The 20,561-nt window shown below is 45.1% G+C and overlaps 1 protein-coding gene across 2 annotated transcripts in view; it reads left to right on the top strand.

Moving 5' to 3' along the window:
* Positions 1-2,881: 2,881 nt before the first annotated feature.
* The window catches only part of LOC140735910 (phytanoyl-CoA hydroxylase-interacting protein-like), an 89,779-nt gene continuing 72,099 nt past the window's right edge, over positions 2,882-20,561 (top strand). Inside the window, exon 1 of one of the 2 annotated variants that reach the window (XM_073061520.1) lies at positions 2,882-3,138. The gene's annotated coding sequence lies outside the window, so the exon portion shown is untranslated. The remainder of the gene's footprint in view (positions 3,139-20,561) is intronic. The other variant, XM_073061512.1, reaches the window with a different exon arrangement.

Genomic DNA, 20,561 nt, shown 5'->3' with positions numbered 1-20,561 from the left:
GGATACTACGAAGGCTAGTACCCATGATGGAGCTGACTAATTTTAGAAGTTTCTTCGATCTTGTGCAGTAGCAACCCCCCCCCCCCCAATATCAGACAGCGACGCAGCCATTCAGAATGCTCTCCACGGTACATTTGAGTATTTTAGTTGACAAATCAAATTTTCTCAGACTGAACAAAACATAGTCACGGTCTTGCCTTCTTTATAGCTGTGTCAATATGTTGTGTCCAGGTTAGGTCCTCAGAGATAATGACTCCCAGGAACCTGAAATTACAAAATTGCCTGATGAACCTTTTGGAATTCTCTGAGGAGATTACACATAGGATAGATACAGGGGACATAGTGGATGTTGTATATTTGGACTTTCAGAAGCCCTTTGATGAGATGCCACATGTGAGGCTGCTTACCTGATTGAGAGCCCATGGTATTAAGGACTTAGACAGGTTAGGAGAATGGGCAAGAAAGAGGCAAATGAAATACAATGTTGGAAAATGCATGATCATGAACTTTGGTAGAAGAAATAAAAGTGCAGACTATTTTCTAATGGGGAGAAAATCCACAAATTTGAGATGCAAAGGAACTTGGGAGTCCTTGTGCAGAACATCCTAAAGGTTAACTTGCAGGTATGTCAGTGGTGAGGAAGGCAAATGCAATGTTAGCATTCATTTCAAGGGGTCTAGAATACAAGAGCACGGATGTGATGCTGAAGCTTCATAAGGCACTGGTGAGGCCTCACCTTGAGTATTGTGAACAGTTTCGGGCTCCTCATCTAAGAAAAGATGTGCTGGCATTGGACAGGGTTCAGAGGAGGGTCACAAGGATGTTTCCAGAATGCAAAGGTTATGATACGAGGAACGTTTGATAGCTCTGGGTCTGTACTCTCTAGAATTTAGGAGGATAAGGGAGGATCTCATTGGAACCTTCTGAATGTTGAAAGGCCTAGACATGGTAGATGTAGTAAGGATGTTTCCCATGGTGAGGGAGTCTAGGACAAGAGGGCAAGCCTCAGGATAGTGGGGTGTCCATTTAAAACAGAGACGTGGAGAAATTTCCTTAGCCAGAGTGTACTGAATTTGTGAAATTTATTTCTACAGACAGCTGTCGAGGCCAGGACATTGGGTGTATTTAAGGTAGAGCTGATAGGTTCTTGACTGGACATGGTATCATAAGTTATGGGGAGAATGCTGGGGAGTGGGGCTGATGAGGGGAAAAATGGATCAGCCTTAATTGAATGGTGGAGCAGACTTGATGGGTCAAATGGCCTAAATCTGCTCCTACATCTTATGGTAAGAATGGCTTCATACAGCACTCTTTGGAGCAGTGCAATTGACTTAGTCTGTTACTAAAAGTGCTCATCTGTTCAGCCAAGGTGGCGTGCAGAGGGTAAGAAACATTGTCCAGAATTGCCAGGATTTTCCGTAGGGTCCTTTGTTCTACCACAGCCTCCAGTGTGTCCAGTTTGACTCCTATTACAGAGCCAGTGTTTCCAATCAGTTTATTGAGCCTGTTGGCATCACCAGTGTTGATGTCATTGCCCCAGCACACCACCTCATAGAAGATTGTACTGGCAACTACAGTCTGAAGGAGAGGCCTGCACACTCCAACAGACTTCAGTCTCCTCAGGAAGTAGGAGCTCTGGCCTTCTTGGACACAGCCTCTGTGATGATACTCCATTCGAGTCTGTCATCCAGGTGCACCCCAGGCACTTGTAGGTCCTCACCATCAATGTAACAGGGAGCAGTACAGGCTTAGTCTTCCTAAAGTCCATCACCATCTCCTTTGTCTTACTGATGTTGAGCTGCAGATGATTCAGCTTGCACCATTTGACAAAGTCCTCCACCAGGGCCCTATATTCATCCTTCCATGCTCCCTTTATACACCCAACTTTTGCTGAATCATCAGGGAATTTCTGCAGTTGACATAACTCAGTGTTGTATTCAAAGTCCAAGATATACAGGGTAAACAGGAAGGGAGTCAATACAGTCCCCTGTGGGGCCCCAGTGCTGCTTAAAGCCAAGTCAGACACACAGATCTGAACCTGCACAAACTGTGGTCTGCCAGTCAGGTAGTCCATTATCCAGGAGACAATGGAAGTGCCACCTGTATTGAACCAAACTTTTCACCCAGCAACATGCATTGTATGGTATTGAAGGCACTCGAGAAACCAAAAGACATGATCCTCACAGTGCTGTCCTGCTTGTCCACATGGGAGTAGCCCATCCACTTCCAGGCTCAATGTGTTGGCGTTCACAGATGCTCTTCTGCACACCACTGTTGTGTGGTTGTTTGAATTACTGTCACCTTCCTGTCAGCTTGAACCAGTCTGGCCGTTCTCCTCTAATGTCCTTCATTAACAAGGCGTTTTCACCCACAGAAATATTGCTCACTGGATTTTTGTAGCATTCTCTGTAAACTCTGTGCAAGAAACTCCCAGGAGATTGACAGTTTCCGAAATACTCAAACCACCCCGTCTGGCACCAACAATCATTCCACAGACACTTAGATCACATTTCATCTCCATTCTGATGTTTAGTCTGAACAAGGACTGAACCTCTTGACCATGTCGGCATGCTTTTATGCATTAAGTTGCTGCCACATGATTGGCCGATTCGGTATTTGCATTAACGAGCTGGTGTGCAGGTGTACCTAATAAAGTGGCCACTGAGTTTATATAATTTCCCATTAGACTAACGACTGCAGAGATCTGGATGGAGCAAAAGGCCCAGCAATGTAGAAATAAAGTATGTTCTTATACCTCCGTGTAATAGTGGAGAGTGTGATGGCAGCGGTTAAATCGGGTAATGGGCTCTCGGTTCGTTTCCCGAAGGCTGCTGCGCAGAGGGAGGCTGAAGCTGGGAATGTTTCGGTGAGCGGGTGTGAGGATCCGGAGCGGCGTCGCTCCCCCCGAGTGTGGGTTATGCAGCGATGTGACGTAGGATCAGCTGTTGCTGGGAGGCAGATCCGACGAGAACAGACCAGTGTCTAAGGCGGAGGGAGAAGGTGCAGCTGGAATGAATTCAGTCACCGCAACCCCTTGCCCCTTCCTAAATTAAAGACAAGAGAAAATACGCGCTCGCACAGCTGATCGCCAGGCTCCGTGGTCGCTTCCGTTGAAGAGTTGGGAAACAGCAGACAGAGGTAGGTGCAATGAGGGATTTCCTTTACCGTCGGTTGATCGGAGGAATTCATTCCAGGTTAGGAGGGGAAGTGGCTGGCCGGGGCTGTTCTGCAATTGAACACCCGCCACATTCTTTAGGAGCTGAGGGAAGTGTGAGGAATCCACGACACGGCGGCAGAGACCGTTTCTCACACTCTGGTGTTACAACCGAGGAACAGATGGCACGTAGGGCAAATCCACGCACACATGGTGCCTCCAGTAACTGCACCGAGGAAAACAAGCGGGAGGCAGCGTCTGTTCGCCGTGTCCCAGGGGCAGCTCTTACTTCAGGACCATGGACAGAGGCTATTACTGTCCATCCACATAGGTGAAGCTCGCCACCAGGACTGGATCGTGCAATCTCTGAGTGAGAAATTCACCCACCAGCCAGGAGCGGCCGACTGGGTTCCGAGCAAGAAGTCTATCTGGAATTAATCAAATTCATTAATAACGCTGATTTTGTTCTAATCCTATTTCCCCTCATTTTATTAACCTGAAACAATATTTCTATGACCACTTTCGCACTTCTTGTAGGTGGGCGTAGCTGCGTAGGGAATGTCATATTCGGCAGCAAGCAACACTCCCCCACACACTTCGCTCAGTGAAGCCATCGTTTCCCCCTCTGCACCAACCTGGCATTTCTCCTCCCGCGCCCCCTCCCCACCCCCCGATCCTCACACGCCAGCCTCTCTCGGTTACAGCGACGGCGCCATTCACAAGCCGTGTTGGTGTAGACTCCGTAGCCGGCGGAAAAGGTCCTCTCAGGAACTTTATATAGGGGCTGAGCCTGCCCGGAGGGGATAACAGCGTGACCCTTTCACCAGAGTGGAACGTGGTACACGTGTAGTTATGAGGAGGAATTTCTTTGGTGAATCTGTGAAATTCATTGCCACGATCGACTGTGGAGGCTAAATCATTGCGTATATTTAAGATTCTTGATTAATCAGGGCGTCAAAGGCTACAGGGAGAAGGCTGGAGAATGGGGCTGAGAGAGAGAATGGATCTGTCATGATGGAATGGTGGAGCAGACTCGATGGGCCGAGTGGCCTAATTCGTCTCCTATGTCTTATGGTCTTGTGGTACTCGCTTAACATTTTCACATAAAACCATAACCTGCTGTCGAGAACATACCACTAAGCAATTTGTCAGCTAAGATAGAAGAGTTAACCTCAAAACTCCTGTGATAGGGAGTGTCAAAGTCTTGCCCGATAACATGTCTAGTGAGTGTTGGAAGATGACTGGAATAAATTACCCTGGGACAACTTAACTCAAAATGATGAGGATCACCTGCTAGGTTAAGTCTTCCAGTGACACCACATCTGGGCAGTTAGCAAGTTTGGGCTCCTTACCTAAGAAAGTTCGTGCCAACATTGCAGGGTGTCCAAAGGAGGTACACAACAATGATTCTGTGACTTAAAGAGTTAACCTTGGGAATAAAGGGTTAATGTATAAGGAGTGTTTGATGGCTCTGGGCCTCGATGTACTGGAACTTAGAAGAATGAGGAGGGAATCTCATTGAAACCTCCCCATATTGTGAGGCCTAGATAGAATGGACATGGAGAGGATGTTTCCTATAGTCGGGAGTCTAAGACCAGAGGGCACAGCCTCAGAACAGGAGGATGTCCCTTAGAACAGAGATGAGGAGGAATTTCTTTAGCCAGAAAGTAGCAAATCTGTGGAGTTCATTGCCAAAGATGGCTGTGGAGACCATATTGAAAGTGGAGGTTGATAAGTTATTGATTAGTAAGGGCATCAAATGTTATGGGGATAAGGCAAGTGAATGGATTTGAGCGGGATAATAAATAAGCCATGATTCAATGGCAGAGCAGACTCGATGGGCTGACTGGTATAAATCTGCTCGTATTTCTTATGGTTAGAGGGTAGAACAGAATAGGCCACTCCACAGGACCATATGTGATACTGTGACTGAGGGACTAATCTGTGTTCAAAAGCATAGAATTTTACAAGATTTTTTTCTACCTACAGGAAAGATCAATAAGATTGAAAGAATATGGAGAAAAGTCACAAAGATATTGCCGGGACTTGAGTAATAAGTAAAAGTTGAATAGGAGAGGACTTTATTCCCTGGAGTGAAAGAGAATGAGGGGAGATTTGATAGATGTATACAAAATTATGAGGAGTATAGATAGGGTTAATGTAAGCAGGCTTTTGCCCATTGTGGTTGGATGAAACTGGAACTAGCGATCATAGGTTAAGGGTGAAAGGTGAAGTGTTTCGGGCAAGTCTGAGGGAGTACTTCCTCACTCAGAGGGTGGTGAGAGTGTGGAATGAGCTGCCAGTGGAAGTAGTGGATGAGGTTAAATTTCAACATTTAAGAAAAGTTTGCATAGATACATGGACGAGAGGAGTATGGAGGGCTCTGGCCCGAATGCAAGTCAAAGGGACTCGGCTGAATAATAGTACAGCATGAATTAGCTGGGCTGAAGGGTCTATTTCTGTGCTGTAGTGCTTTATGACTCTATGACTAATGCTGCCAGGAGAAGCTGGACAGGATAGAACTTTATTCCTTGGAGCGTAGGAGTCTGAGGGGTGATCAAATACTGTATATAAAATCATGAGGGTTATTAATATGGTGAATGCCCAGTCTTTGTTCCCAGAGAAAGCAAGCCAAAAACCTAGTGAAAAGTTGAGAAAAATGGTAAAGATTTATAAAAGACCTGAGGGGCAACTTTTTCATACAGAAGGTGGTCCGTGCATGGAACAAGCTGGCAGAGGAAGTGGTCGAGATATCTAAAAGGCATTTGGACAAGTACATCTACTTAGGAGGTACCTAATATAACCATATAACAATTACAGCACGGAAACAGGCCATCTCGGCCCTTCTAGTCCGTGCTGGATATAGTGGCCACTGGTGTATGTTTGTGGTCGTCTATTGCTGTACTCCATCCACTTCAAGATTCAATGTTTAGAGATGTGGTTATTTGACTTAGAAACATAGAAAACATACAGCACAATACAGGCCCTTCAGCCCACAAAGCTGTGCTGAACATGTCCCTACCTTAGAACTACCTAGGCTTTACCCATAGGCCTCTATTTTTCTCAGCTCCATGTATCCATCCAGGAGTCTCTTAAAAGACTCTGTTGTTTCCACCTCCATCACTGCCACTGGCAGCCCATTCCACACACTCACCACTCTCTGCATAAAAAACTTACCCCTGACATCTCCTCTGTACCTACTTCCAAGCACCTTAAAACTATGCCCTCTCATGCTAGCCATTTCAGCCCTGGGAAAAAGCCTCTGACTATCCTCATGATCAATGCCTCTCATTATCTTGTACACCTCTATCAGGTCACCTCTCATCCTCCGTCGCTCCAAGGAGTTCACTCAACATATTCTCATAAGGCATGCTCCCCAATCCAGACAACATCCTTGGAAATCTCCTCTGCACCCTTTCTATGGTTTCCACATCCTTCCTATAGTGAGGCAACCAGAATTGAGCACAGTACTCCAAGTGGGGTCTGACCAGGGTCCTATATAGCTGCAATATTACCTCTCGGCTACTAAACTCAATCCCACGATTGATGCATAGCGGCTCTGAGTGTCCTATGGACTCGGACCCCAAGATCCCTCTGATCCTCCACACTGCCAAGAGTCTTACCATTAATGCTATATCCTGCCATCATATTTGATCTACCAAAATGAACCACCTCACACTATCTGGGTTGAACTCCATTTGCCACTTCTCAGCACAGTATTGCATCCTATCAATGTCCCGCTGTAACCTCTGACAGCCCTCCACACTATCCACAACACCCTCAACCTTTCTGTCATCAGCAAATTTACTAACCCATCCCTCCACTTCCTCATCCAAGTCATTTATAAAAATCACAAAGAATAGGGGTCCCAGAACAGATCTGGGTCATCGCTGGTCATCGGCTTCCATGCAGAATATGACCGGTCTACAACCACTCTTTGCCTTCTGTGAGCAAGCCAGTTCTGGATCCACAAAGCAAGGTCTCCTTGGATCCCATTCCTCCTTACTTTCTCAATAAGCCTTGCCTGGGGAACCTTATCAAATGCCTTGCTAAAATTCATAAACACTATATCTACAGCTCCACCTTCATCAATGTGCTTAGTCACACCCTCAAAAAATTTGATCAGGCTCGTAAGGCACAACCTGCCTTTGACAAAGCCATGCTGATTATTCCTACTGTTGCCTTCTTGGCTTGAACCAGTCTGGCCATTCTCTTCTGACCTCCCTCATTAACAAGGCATTTTCACCCCCAGGACTGTCGCTCACTGGAGTTTTGCTTGTTTGTTTGTTCCTTTGCACCATCCTCTGTAAATTCCAGAGGCTGTTGTGAATAAAATCCGCAGGAGATCAGAGGTTTCTGAGATACTCAAACCATCCTATCAGGCACCAACAATCATTCCAGCATCAAAGTCACTTAGATCACATTCTTCCCCATTCTGATATTTGATCTGAACAACAATTGAACCTCTTGACCAAGACTGCATGCTTTTATGCATTGAGTTGCTGCCACATGATTGGCTGATTGCATTAATGAGCAGGTGTACAGGTGTTCTAATAAAGCGGCCACTGAGTGTAGATAGGAAATATATAGAGCAGGGGTTTCCAAACTGGGGTCCATGAACCCCTTGCTTAAAGGTATCGGTCCATGGCATAAAAAAGGTTGGCGACTCCTGGTTTAGAGGGACATGGGTCAAACATGGGTTAATCGGATTAGCTTAGATGTGCATTTTATCCAACATGGATGAGTTGGGCCGAATGGCCTGATTCTGTTCTGTTTTGCTCTACAACTATAACTAGGAATGCTCTGAGATTCAATCACATCAGTGACCCCTAGGCACACACTCAGCTGCTGACACCCTGGTATGTAACACTGACACACCCATACACACAATCACTAATCCGTGTACATGAATGTGTACCCACACCCACTAGCACAATCTGATACTGACACATTTCAACTGTCTAGGGCAAAAGCTCTCCTACACAAGAATGCACAATAGAACTCATTATGTCCTAGCACAGGGGTTCCCAAACTTTTTTATGCCATGGATCCTGGGTCTCTGAACCCCAGGTTGGGAGCCCTGTTCTGGGATGTTTCTTAAGTGATACTTTAGGGTTGGGGCTGGCTTGTTTCCATCCAGGTATGGTGGGTTCTGAAGCCACTGTAGTGTGGGGGGCCACGGACACTGATACAGGTGCATAGGAGGTGCACGGTGGGTGGATTGTCTTGGAGGGTTGTACCATTTGCACTGGGCCCCTGCTTTGCTCCCGAAGACACTCAAGCTGACAGATTGCCGTCTGCTCCGTCGGCATTTTGAGACTCCCATGAGTTTGGGGGTGTTGCATTTTTCCAAGGCAGTGTGTTTTCCCTGTTCTCCCGGTGAACTCGGAGCAGATTCATGATCTTGGTCATGTGGATCACGTGGTTGTCCCACTGGAACTGGCTGAGCGATGCTGACGTTATCAGCCTCGAGGAGAACACTGACTTTGGTTTATTTCTCCAGGAGGATTGTGCAGAGACAGCTCTGAGGTGATACAAATCTCTAAAATGTACAGAAGGGCAGGGATCACTGTTGTCTGAGCGACCATGCGGTTTAAAGCAGGCTTGAGGTCTTGATCTTTAACTATCCTTATGTGGTCAAGGACTGTGCTGGTTCACTGTAATTAGTGATGGATTCTTCTTGAGAAATCATTCCACATGACACAAAATTGTCCACATTTTCCCATGTCTCACAGTGAACTTTGCTTATTGAAAGGCTATGTGTGAGTGCATATCACACACACACACACACACACACACACACACACACACACACACACACACACACACACACACACACACACACACACACACACACACACACACACACACACACACACACACACACACTCCCCCCCCCCACCCCAGATCAGGCTCTCTCACTAAATGCTGCTTCCACTCCATCTCTATTCCTACCTCACCCTCCTCTTCTCCTTCTCCACCTCCATCCCTCTCTCTCCCCCTCCATCAATGAACCCTCCTTTCCCTCCCTCTTTCCATCTCTTCTTTCTTCCTTCTTTCCATCTCTTCTTTCTTATTCCCTCTGTCTCCCTCTCTCTTCCTCCTTCCTCTGCCCCTCTCCCACCCTCCCTTTGATTCCCTACCCTTTTCTCTCTTCTTCTCTCCTTCCACCTCTCCCTTCTTCCCAACCTCTCTGGCCTTGCCCTCCCACCTTCTTTTTCCCCCTTATCACTCTCTCTCTCTCTCTCCTCTCTCCTTTCTCCCTCTCTCAGCTCTCTCTCTCCGTCTCTCATCTCTCTCCATCCCTCATCTCTCACCCCTCCCTCCTTCTCTCTCTCTCCCTCCCACCTTCCCACATTTGCTCCCCCCTTCCCTCCCTTTTCTCCCTCTCCCTTTGCCTCACCCCTCGCCACTCTCCAGCCTCTCCATTAACTGGCAAATAATGGCCGAGAATTCTCTCCTGCCTGGTGCGGTTTTTCTGTTACCGTGGGAACAGCAGTGTGAGTTGTGGAACTCATAAATAGCATATCGTGCCAGGAATAAACAGGTTTCTGGATTGTCTGGACATTTAAAGATGTATTCTACATGACACCACTTGAAAATTGGAGCAGGAACAGGCCACTCAGTCCCTCTATTCTACCCCATCAATATTTTTGCTGCTGGAGGCACAACCAATGGAGTGATCCTGGTAGCTCCCAATCCTGAGGGTCTGCTGAAGGTGGGAGTTTAACGAATAGAAGGAATGAAGATGAAGTTAGCACCTGTGGTGATCATATAAATCTGAGGAGTTTCTGCTCACTGAGAGCGGTGCAGTTCGAGAATTCTCCATCCTAGCTGGTTGTTGAGGGTAGGTCAAGGGGGATTCACAGAGGAGGCAGGTAAATTGGTTGAGCAATTGGACACAGGTGGCATGGTTAGTGTAATGCTTTAAGGCACCAGCGATCAGTGATTGGGGTTCAATCCCCATTGCCATCTGTAAGGAGTTCGTACAGACCACGTGGGTTTCCTCCAGGAGCTCCAGTTTCCTCCCACATTCCAAAGATGTACAGGGTAAGGGCGTACTATAATAGCGGCAGAAGCATGACAACACTTGCGGGCTGCCCTAACACATCACCATGGCCAGAGCCACAGTAGCACAGCAGTTAGCGTGATGCTATTACAGCTCGGGAGTTTGGAATTCAATTCCGATGCTGTCCCTAAGACATTTGTATGCTCTTTCTGCGAGTGCATTGGTTTTCTCCAAACGCTCTGGATTTCTCCTACATTCAAAAGACGTACTGGTTACTAGGTTAATTGGTCATTGTAAATTGTCTGCTGATTAGGCTAGAGTTCAATCAGCAGGGCCTATTTTCTGCTGTATCTCTAAATAAAATAAATATAATCCTTGCACTGTTTTGGTTGTTGACACAAACAACACATTTCACTGCACGCTTTGATGTTTCAATGTACATGTGACAAATAAAGCTAATCTTTAATCTTTAATTTATGTGAAACTGACACAGAAAGGGAGTTTCAACATGAGGCAGTGCAACAATAACAAAGAGGTTCTGCAGATGCTGGAAATCTGGAACAATGCATTACCCACCCTCCATATTGGTTCTTAACCTCCTTCTTTTTATTCCATTCTCCTCTCCTATCAGATTGTTTATTCTTCAGTCTTTTACCTCTTCCATCTATCACTTCCCAGCTTCTCACTTCATCCACCCCACCTCACCCACCCTCCCATCTTCTCCCTCACCTGGTCTCACCTATCACCTGCCAGCTTGTATTCCTCCCTCTCTTCCACCTTCTCCCTCATGTGGTCTCACCTTGTACTCCTTCCCCTCCCCACATGTTCTTATTCTGGCTTCTACCACCTTCCTTTCCAGTCCAGTGAAGGTCTCGGCCCGAAACCTCGACTGTTTATTCCTCTCCATAGATGCTGCCTGAGCTGCTGAGTTCCTCCAGAATTTTGTGTGCTTTGATTAGCTTAGTCTTATTTGTCACATCTTCCTGTACATCGAAACAGACAGTGAAATAGGTTGTTGTGTCAATGACCAACAGAGTCCGAGGATGTGCTGGGGGCAGCCCACAAGCGTCACCGTGCTTCACCACGGTTCCGGCGCCAACATAGCGTGTCCACAACTTACTAATCCAAGCCTGTATGCTTTTGGAATGTGAGAGGAAACCAGAGCACATGGTCATGGGGAGAACGTACAAACTCCCTACAGACAATTGTCGAAGTAGAACCCTGATCTTCCTATTGTTGGTGCTATAAAGCACTATGCTGACTGCTACGCTGCCATGCTGCCTAACACTCTCAACCCTGACTATACTGAATACTGGATTGAAGGGTGAAGTGGCCTCCTCCCTGTGCTCTTCAACACTCACAACCCACCCCAGGAAGGATTGTCTTGAGCAGTGGGAAGACACAGACACAGGCCTCAGGTCAGTACAACTTCCCCATTCCACCATGTTGGCTCACTGATGTGGGCACAGGTGTGGTATCCGGACACTTTTGAGATCCAAATGTTCTTTGAGAGTCAAGAATTGTTGCTTATGGCCTTTTCATTAAGAGCGGAAAATGAACAAGAAAGGGGAGCTGAGAGAATGAGGGAAAGACAAAGGGAAAACGTAGTCATGCTCATCTCCTACTAAACTCATTGGTTCGTTACACGCCATGTCGATCACGGTCTTTCCATGACCATGATTGTTCTGGGCAAATTTTCTACAGAAGTGGCTCACTGCCTTCTTCTGGGCAGTGTCTTTACAAGACGGGAGACCATAGAGATTGTCTGCCTGGCGTCAGTGATCACATAACCAGGACTTGTGATCTGCACCGGCTGCTCATACGACCATCCACCACCTGCTCCCATGGCTTCACGTGACCCTGATCGGGGGCTGAGCAGGTGCTACACCTTGCCCAAGGGTGACCTGCAGGCTAGCGGAGGGACAGAGTGCCTTCCATCTGCTTTGGTAGAGACGTATCTCCACACGGCCACTCACCTACCAGACCAGAGAAAACAAAATTCCAGCGATAATGATTAACCTTTAACGTAGCCAGATTCAAATGGTATGAAACCTGCTACAGTGTTTCTAGACAGATACAAAAGCAACTGTATGGTAAATGGAGGAAAATTCACTGAACAATTCATATATATCGGGGATTACTGTATATAAAAACACATTGTCCCATCCACATCCTTAATAGTACACCAAAATAAAAAAACAGATCTTTATTCCATATCCCCTCCATTTTGACTTGCATTTAGCCTAATTTAGTTTCTATGTCAGGTTTCCATAAGAACACAGTGAATTGCTTCGGAGATGTTTGTTGTTGGATGATTATTAGGGAATCAATTGAAAAAGATTTAAATTTTACTCTGTCTTTTTAATTGTGAGGCTCCGAGGAGCACTAAGCATTGTTTGCTAATTCTGTGATTATATCTCCGAAAATCTGTCACATTTAAGTAATGTTTTCATGGGGTGTCTGAGCCCAGGCTGTTCTGCACAAGACGTATCAGAATCAGGTTTATTATCACTGACACAGCCACAGGATAGAAAGAATTCCCTTTAGAACGGAGATGGGGAGGAATTTCTTCAAGTGGTGAATCAATGGAATTCATTGCCACAGATGGACAAGTCATTGGGTATATTCAAAGTGGAGGTTGAAAGGTTGTTGATTAGTAAGGGGATCAAAGGTTTAGAGTAGGGTTGAGAGGGATAGTAAATCAGTCATGATGTAGTGGTGGAGCAGACTCGATGGGCTGAATAGCCTAATTCTGCTCCTATGTTTTGTGGTCTCATGGTCAGATATGTGGTGAATTTTGTTGTTCTGTAGCAGCAGTACAGTGCAAGATTGTACATAAAATATGTTATAAATTATAAAAAGAACCATATATATATTCACGCTACTTGTACATAATACATATAAACTACGAATAAAAGATGTTCTCTTGCCACTCAGCAAGCCTTTCCTTGTGAGGTTTATCTGAACGGGATGTGGCACTTTCATCAGCATGTGATTGAGTGGATGTAATCAGTCAGAATATTACAGCAAATAAAAATTTTAAAAAAAACATCTATGGATACTGGAAGCTAAGTTAATGACATTAAATTATATGTGTAAATTGGTGTTACTGAATGCAATAAGTGGAAATGTTTCCAGTTTGACTGCTCCAACCAACCAGCTGAAATGAGCTTTGCTGATATCATGAAAGTGATGCAGGAACATTTAGAACCAAAACCATTATTGATTGCAGAATGCTTTAGGATTCATAAGTGGAATCAAAAGGAAGTGGAGTTCATTGCACTGTATGTAGCTGAACTGAAGGGATTGTCGGGAACATTATAAGTTCAGTGGAGAGCTTAATGACACACTGAGGGATCATTTAGTTTGTGGAATCTTACAAGAAAGCATTCAAACATGGCTCCTAACTGAAGCTCTGCTCACATTTATAAGAACAGTTGAAGTTGCTGTATCAATGGAAACAGCAAATAGAGATACAATTGAGTTGCAGTCAGGAATGAAAGTGAATGCAACATCAAAACAAAATATGGCTTGGCTGAACAAATCATGTTACTGTTGCAGCAGGGGCTCACATACATCAGATCAATACTGGTTTTAAGGCAAAACTTGCAGAAAATGCAGCAAAGTAGGACACATACAAAGAGCAAACAAAAATAAATGTACTGCGCAGGGAAAATAAAAAGTTAAGTTGCAACTTCAGAACGAGCACTGATCTGAAAAATCTGATAATGATGAGAGTGACACGGACTGGGTAGCTTTGAATGTTACGATGTAGAAACAAACAAGAGATAAGCAAGAATGCAAACCAGGGTGAATGGCAAATTGATTAAAATGGTATTGGACATCAGCTCTGCTATTTCAGTTGTTTCACAGAATTGTGAATGGCATTTCAAAGATACTGAACTGAAGCCTGCTGATATCCAATTAAGAACTTACACTGGAGTGAAGATAACTCCTGTGGGAATGATGTTCATAACAGTGAAATACAACAACCAACAAGCCACACTGGACTTGTATTTGGTAAAACCAGGATGGCCAGCATTATGGGGACATGAGTGCCTGAAACAACTACAACTTGATTGGAGATCCATCCACCATTTGCATGCCTCATCACCTGCAAAAGAGTCAGCAGGAAGCGAATGAAGAAAGGTACGGGATGGTGCCACAGCAGTGTTCAAGGATGGCATTGGAAAATTCAAACACATCAAGGGGAAAACAGTGTTAAATGAAAATTCCACATCCAAGCTTTACAAAGCCCGCCTGGTTCTTTATACCATCTATGATGAAGTAGCCAGTGAGCTAGATCACATGGAGGCTGAGGGAATTCTTTCCAGGGTTGAATGGAGCCTCCGAGCAACACCAGTGATCCTAGTAGCCAAGAAGAACGGGAGTGTCAGGAACCGTGGTAATTTTAAGATCACCATCAACCCAGTCGATCAATACCATCTGCCAAGATAGGGGGTCTCTTTGCAAACCTTTCTGGAGGAAAACACTTCAGCAAGGTGGATATAGCTGAGCCCTACCTACAGATGGAGATGGAAGAAGATAGAAGTGTTCCTCACCATAAACACCATAAAGGCTTTATCACTATAATAGGCTGACTTTTGGAGTAGCATCCGGCAGAAAGCTATGGGGCAGGTGTCACAGGGCTGCCCAGGCACTCAGTGTTACCTGGATTACGTCATTGATACTGATGAGGATGGCAAGGAACATCTCAAAAACCTCAAGGCAGTGTTAAAAAGATTAGAAGATCAGAGCAAGACACAGAAGTGTGAATTCTTTAAACCACACGTCACTTACCGTGGTCATACCACTGACGCAGAAGGATTATACAAGTGTGATGAACAGTGGTGGATGCTTCAAGATCGTAGGATGTGTCACACTTGTGGTCATTTTTAGGATTTCTCAATGACTGTAACAGGTTCCTGCCAAACCTGGCTACTGTGTTCCACCCTTGAACTCATTACTACAGATCGGGAAGAAATGGCAATGGACAAGGCAGAGTGAGGTGACTTTCCAAAAGACAAAGGAAAAGGTGACATTGGAACACAGACACATTATGATCCACATCGCCTGAGATGCCTCAGCTTATGGTATACACATGTTAGTGACATCCAGAAGCTGCCAAGAGCAGTGCCTCTCCCTCCCTGGGAATGGCCTGCATTGCCCAGGCAGAGGATTCATGTGCATTTTGTCAGACCATTCATGGGCACAAATTTCTTGGTAGAGGAGAATGCAGCTATAAAGTGGCCAGAGGTGATCCCAATGGCATCCACTGCAGCCTCACACACCATTAATGTGTTGAGAGCCTCTTCTCAAGTTCCAGAACACTTTGCCAGTGACAATGGACCGCAGTTTGTTACGAAACACGTTCAGTCATTCCTGAAAATGAATGGAATAAGACATATTACATCTGCACCGTACCACCTGGTTACAAATAACTTGGTGGAAAGCTTTGTTCAGAGTCCAAAGAACGCACTGTGAGCAACGTCAGCAGAACACACTACACTGACACTGAATCAGAAACTCACCAGCTGCCTCCTTGTATATCGCAATGCAGCGCACTCCATCACCCGCCAAACTGTTCCTGGGCCACCTCTTGCACTCTCGCTTGGTTCTCCTCAAACCCAATCTCAGAAAGAGTGTGCAGGACAAACAGCTGAGATAAACTGAGGGCTCCCCAAACAAGGAGGTTCGATGTTTCACTCCTGGACAAGCAGTCCTGGCGAGGGACTACAGAGCTAATCAAAAGTGGGTGCTTGGAAAGTTTAAGGCCAGAACTGGCCCATTCTCCTGTGCAGTGGAGATTGTGTATGATGTCACCTGGAAACAACACATCAATCAGTTGAAGAGAGCAGAATGAATTGCTGTGGAAGGAATTGTTATGTCCAGAACTATTGGAACCACTTCCTGCAGTTCCAGAGTCACCACAGAGGCTCCAGAACCCAAGAATGTTTCACCGCAACAAGTCCCACCCGTCAAGCAGTGATCCCCTGGTCAGGAAAAACATTATCCCACAGGAGTAAGAAATCCTCCACAACAATTAAATCTCGAGGCCCAAATGTGACAATTTTAAATATACTATGCCGTGGAAGCCTTAGTGGTAGTTGTATTATATACTGTGTGTGTGTGTATATATGTACATATATAGTATATAGTGTGAGAGAGAGTGATAGAGAGATAGATGACTAGAGAGTAATACATTACATATTTGAGTTGAGATGCATTCTATATTGAGTTAGAGTTTATAGCTAAGCAGGGAGGAGTGTATTTCAGCAATATTGTAAATATATTGTTTAATTAAACATTCTTTGTTTACGTAATTCATTATGGGCTATATGTAAGAAGTGTGTGAATGGCTCGCGTCGTTATGCCACCACTGAAAGTAAACTGAAGCTGACCCATAACCCCGGCTTCCATGTTTTTCTTTCGATTAGTTTTTGAGGTTACAAAATATGAAAGTGTTCAGCGCCATTTGCCTGCGTTTAACGAGTCTCCCTCTCACTCTCATTCGGCGTTGCCAGCAGGAGTCTTGGTTCTTGGGCAAGGTTTCATTGGTGTAGCTCGTGGCTGTGGACTCATTTTTAGAGGACACTGTGGTTTATAGAAACACAGAAAACCTACAGCACAATACAGGCCCTTCGGCCCACAAAGCTGTGCCGAACGTGTCCTTACCTTAGAAATTACCTAGGGTTACCCGTAACCCTCTATTTTTCTAAGTTCCATGTACCTTTCCAGGAGTCTCTTAAAAGACCCTATCATTTCTGCCTCCACCACCATCACCAGCAGCCATTCCACACTCTCACCACTCTCTGTGTGAAAAACTTACCCCTGATATCTCCACTGTACTGACTTCCAAGCACCTTAAAACTGTGCCCTCTCATGCTAGCCATTTCAGCCCTGGGAGAAAGCCTCTGACTACCCACACGATCATGTTATATGAGCTTCTCGTTTCTCTTTTTTTCACTATTTTCCGGGATTTTGATCAGGGTGCTTCGGCAAGGACTGGCTCAGTCAGCAAATGACACAGCGCTAAATTGAACTGAACGTTCCCGGACTGTTTCAAGCTCTCAGTGATTTGCTGCTTAATACCCTGTGTTATTCACCCGTCTTCTGCCGTTTGCACAGCCTGTTCTTTTTTTCATGAGTTGGCTGTTTGATCAGATCGCATGATCTTTTTTGGTTTTGTGGCTGCCCGCAGGAAGACAAATCCCAGGGTTGTATACTGCATACCTACTTTGATAATAAATGTACCTGCTCCTCAAAAGGAATGAGAAGAGGGCACGTCCTGGGTGGTGGGAGTCCTTTCTCGAGGAATCACCACTTGATGCTGTCCTTGACTGTGCCGTGATGGAGGTGGCTGAGTCTACAGCCCTCTGCCGCCTCCGGTGCTCCCGGACATTGGAGCCTCCATGCCAGGCTGTGATACAACCAGTCAGAATCCCCTCCACCGTACATCTGTGCAAATTTGGTGACATACCAAATCTTCTCAAACTCCTAAACCACGGACCTGCCTTTGGAGTGTCCACCCTTACATCCCTCATCGTAATCTGAGATCCATGAATACTAGCTGGCTTAGTGTTCCTACAGACAAGCGCATCAGAACTGGTGATGTGGCCTTCGCTCATGCTCCAAAAACTCCAGAATACTCAACTGACAGAGATATGCCAGCCCGGTACCGTGGAAAGTCTCAAACCACTTCTGAAAATCTACCTTTTAAATCATGATTATGTTGATGTTAATTATATAATGTTTGGAGGTTTCTTTGTGCATGGGGTGGGGAGCAGTTTGGTGTTTTTCTTTTAACAGATTCCATGGTTTTTCCTTGTTTCGTGGCTGTCTGTGGGAAGACAAACCTCAGAGTTGTATACTGCATTCATACTTCAATAAGAAATGTACATTGAATCTTTGAATAATGTGATATATTCAATTATATTTTATTCTATTTAATAGTTCTCTTTACTTAAAGTTTTTGAATTTGTCTCATATTTTAATGATTGATTTATCTTTACAATCTATGTAAAACCCTATGAGCCTGCATCTTAATATATGAAAGGTGCTATATAAATAAAGTTATTATTATTTTATATCCTGAATTTTTGGCTTAATGGAAGTTATAAACACTAGAAATTCTGCAGGTGCTGGAAATCCTGAGCAACACGCACAAAATGCTGGAGGTACACAGCAGGCCAGTCAGCATCTGTGGAGGGGAATAACAGTCCATATCATAGGCAGAGACCCTTCAGGATGTAAAAGTCACCAGTGTGAGGTACTTCATAGAATGGTAGATGAATAATAGATCGCATTAACCTAGCTGCAGTGTTCATTAGCTTCTCATCTGTGTGTCCTTTAAGCTACATTAACTTCTTGAAAAGCTGCAATTTTAAAATATCCATCTGTACCTTAAAGCCTTCCCCACCCTTTTGTCCTAATGAATCGTGCAAATAAAATAAATACAGAGAACATGAACTGCTGAGACATTGAAAGTGATAAATAAGAGAGATTCTGCAGAAATCCAGAGCAACACACACAAAGTGCTGGAGGAACTCAACAGCTCAGGCAGCATCTATGGGTCAACAATTTCAGCTCTTTACGTTCCCACCCACCTGGTTTTCACGTATCACCTCCTAGATATCCTCTTTCTCCTCCCCCCACCCACTTTTTATTCTTGCATCTTCCCCTCTTCCTTTCCCATCCCGAGGAAGGGCCTTGGCCCAAAACGTTGACTGTTTATTCATTTCCATAGATGCCGAGATCCACCAGTATTTTGTATGTGTTCCTTTGAAAGTGAGCCTGTAGATTGTGGGGCAAGTTCGGAGCTGAGTTGAGTTATCCGAGCTGGTTCAAGGGTAATAACTCTGCTGGTGTTGGACCTAAAGCTCCTGCACCTCCTGCCCGGTGTTAGTAGCGCGATGAGTGCGTGTCTGGATGGCGGGGTCCTAGATGATGGATGATGCTTTCTCTTGACAGCACTCTTTGTGAGTGTGCTCAGTGGTGGGGAGGGCTTTGCCTGCGAAGGGCCGGGCTGTACCACCACCACCCTGTCAGTTTTTCTGTTCCTGGAAAAGGAATGAGCCACAGGTCATTGACATGATGCCTCAAACGTTTGCTTAATCAGTGGTGTAGGATTTAACCTTTGTAAAATGTAATTTGACTAAAGAATTGCCACTGTGAGTCGACACTGGAAGTCACAAGCAGATGAGCTGTGGGTGATCACATTGCTTCCAGGTGAGTGATTAATGATAAGCTAGCGTTAATACCATGGCCATGCACACTGCTTACCTCAGTGAAAGTTCCCACAGACACGTTAGCAAGGACAAGTGAAAAGGAGACATCTTGCTCCCTTCCTGCAAGAAAATGCATTTCTCAACCTTTTTCTTTCTTGGTATTTTTCAATCACAGAATTATAGAATTACAATAAACAGACTCAGAATCAGGTTTGTTATCACTGACGTTCATCATGAAATTTGTTTTGCAGGAGCAGTACCTGAAATGTACATAAGCTGAGAGGGCAGCACAGTAGTGTAGTGGTTAGCACAATGCTTCATAGTACCAGCAACCTGGGTTCAGTTCCCACCACCGCTCTTTAAGGAGCTTGTACATTCTCCCCATAACCATGTGGGTTTCCTCCGGATGTTCTGATTTCCTCCCACAGCACCGGTTGGTAGGTTAGTTGGTCATTGTAAATGATTCCGTGATTAGGCTTGGATTAAATTATGGGAGTGGCTGCGTGTCTTAAAGGGCTGGAAGGGCCTATTCCTTCCTGTATCTCAACAAACAGATAAATAGATAAATAAAATACACACACACACACACACACACACACACACACACACACACACACACACACACACACACACACACACACACACACACACACACACACACACACACACACACACACACACACACACACAATAAGTAGTGCAAAACGAGGTAGTGTCATGGACCATTCAGAAATCTGATGGTAGAGAGGAGAAGCTGTTCCTAAAACACCGAGTGTGTGAATTCTTTTTAGGGAATCTTATTCTGGGCTGGTTTGAGAGTAAAGGTATAGGAAATGTACTGTACACAGTCCAGGATTCTGTCTGTGGTTCAGGAAAGATAGAATATGCAAGAGCCTTTAGGTGCGGGAATCTGGACAGCCAACAAGCTGCTGGAGGAACCCTGCATCGCTCAGATAGTAGCTGAAATAGGGATTTGGACAGTCAATGTTTTGGGTAGAGACCTTTCATCAGGACTGAAAGATAGAGGGGAGATAGATAAGGAGGTGAGGGAAAGGGGTAGAGCAAGAGTTTGGTGGATCCAGGTGAGAAAGGGTGACAGGCAAGAAGAAGAATAGAAACAGTGACAGTATCTTGGGGGGGGGGTTGAGATAGGGTGGAGGCTATTGGAGAC

This window comes from Hemitrygon akajei, chromosome 1, assembly GCF_048418815.1.
Source record: "Hemitrygon akajei chromosome 1, sHemAka1.3, whole genome shotgun sequence".
Classification (NCBI taxonomy): Eukaryota; Metazoa; Chordata; class Chondrichthyes; order Myliobatiformes; family Dasyatidae; genus Hemitrygon; species Hemitrygon akajei.
The sequence above is the reverse complement of the archived record's forward strand: the minus strand, read 5'-3'. Positions and strand labels throughout refer to the sequence as shown.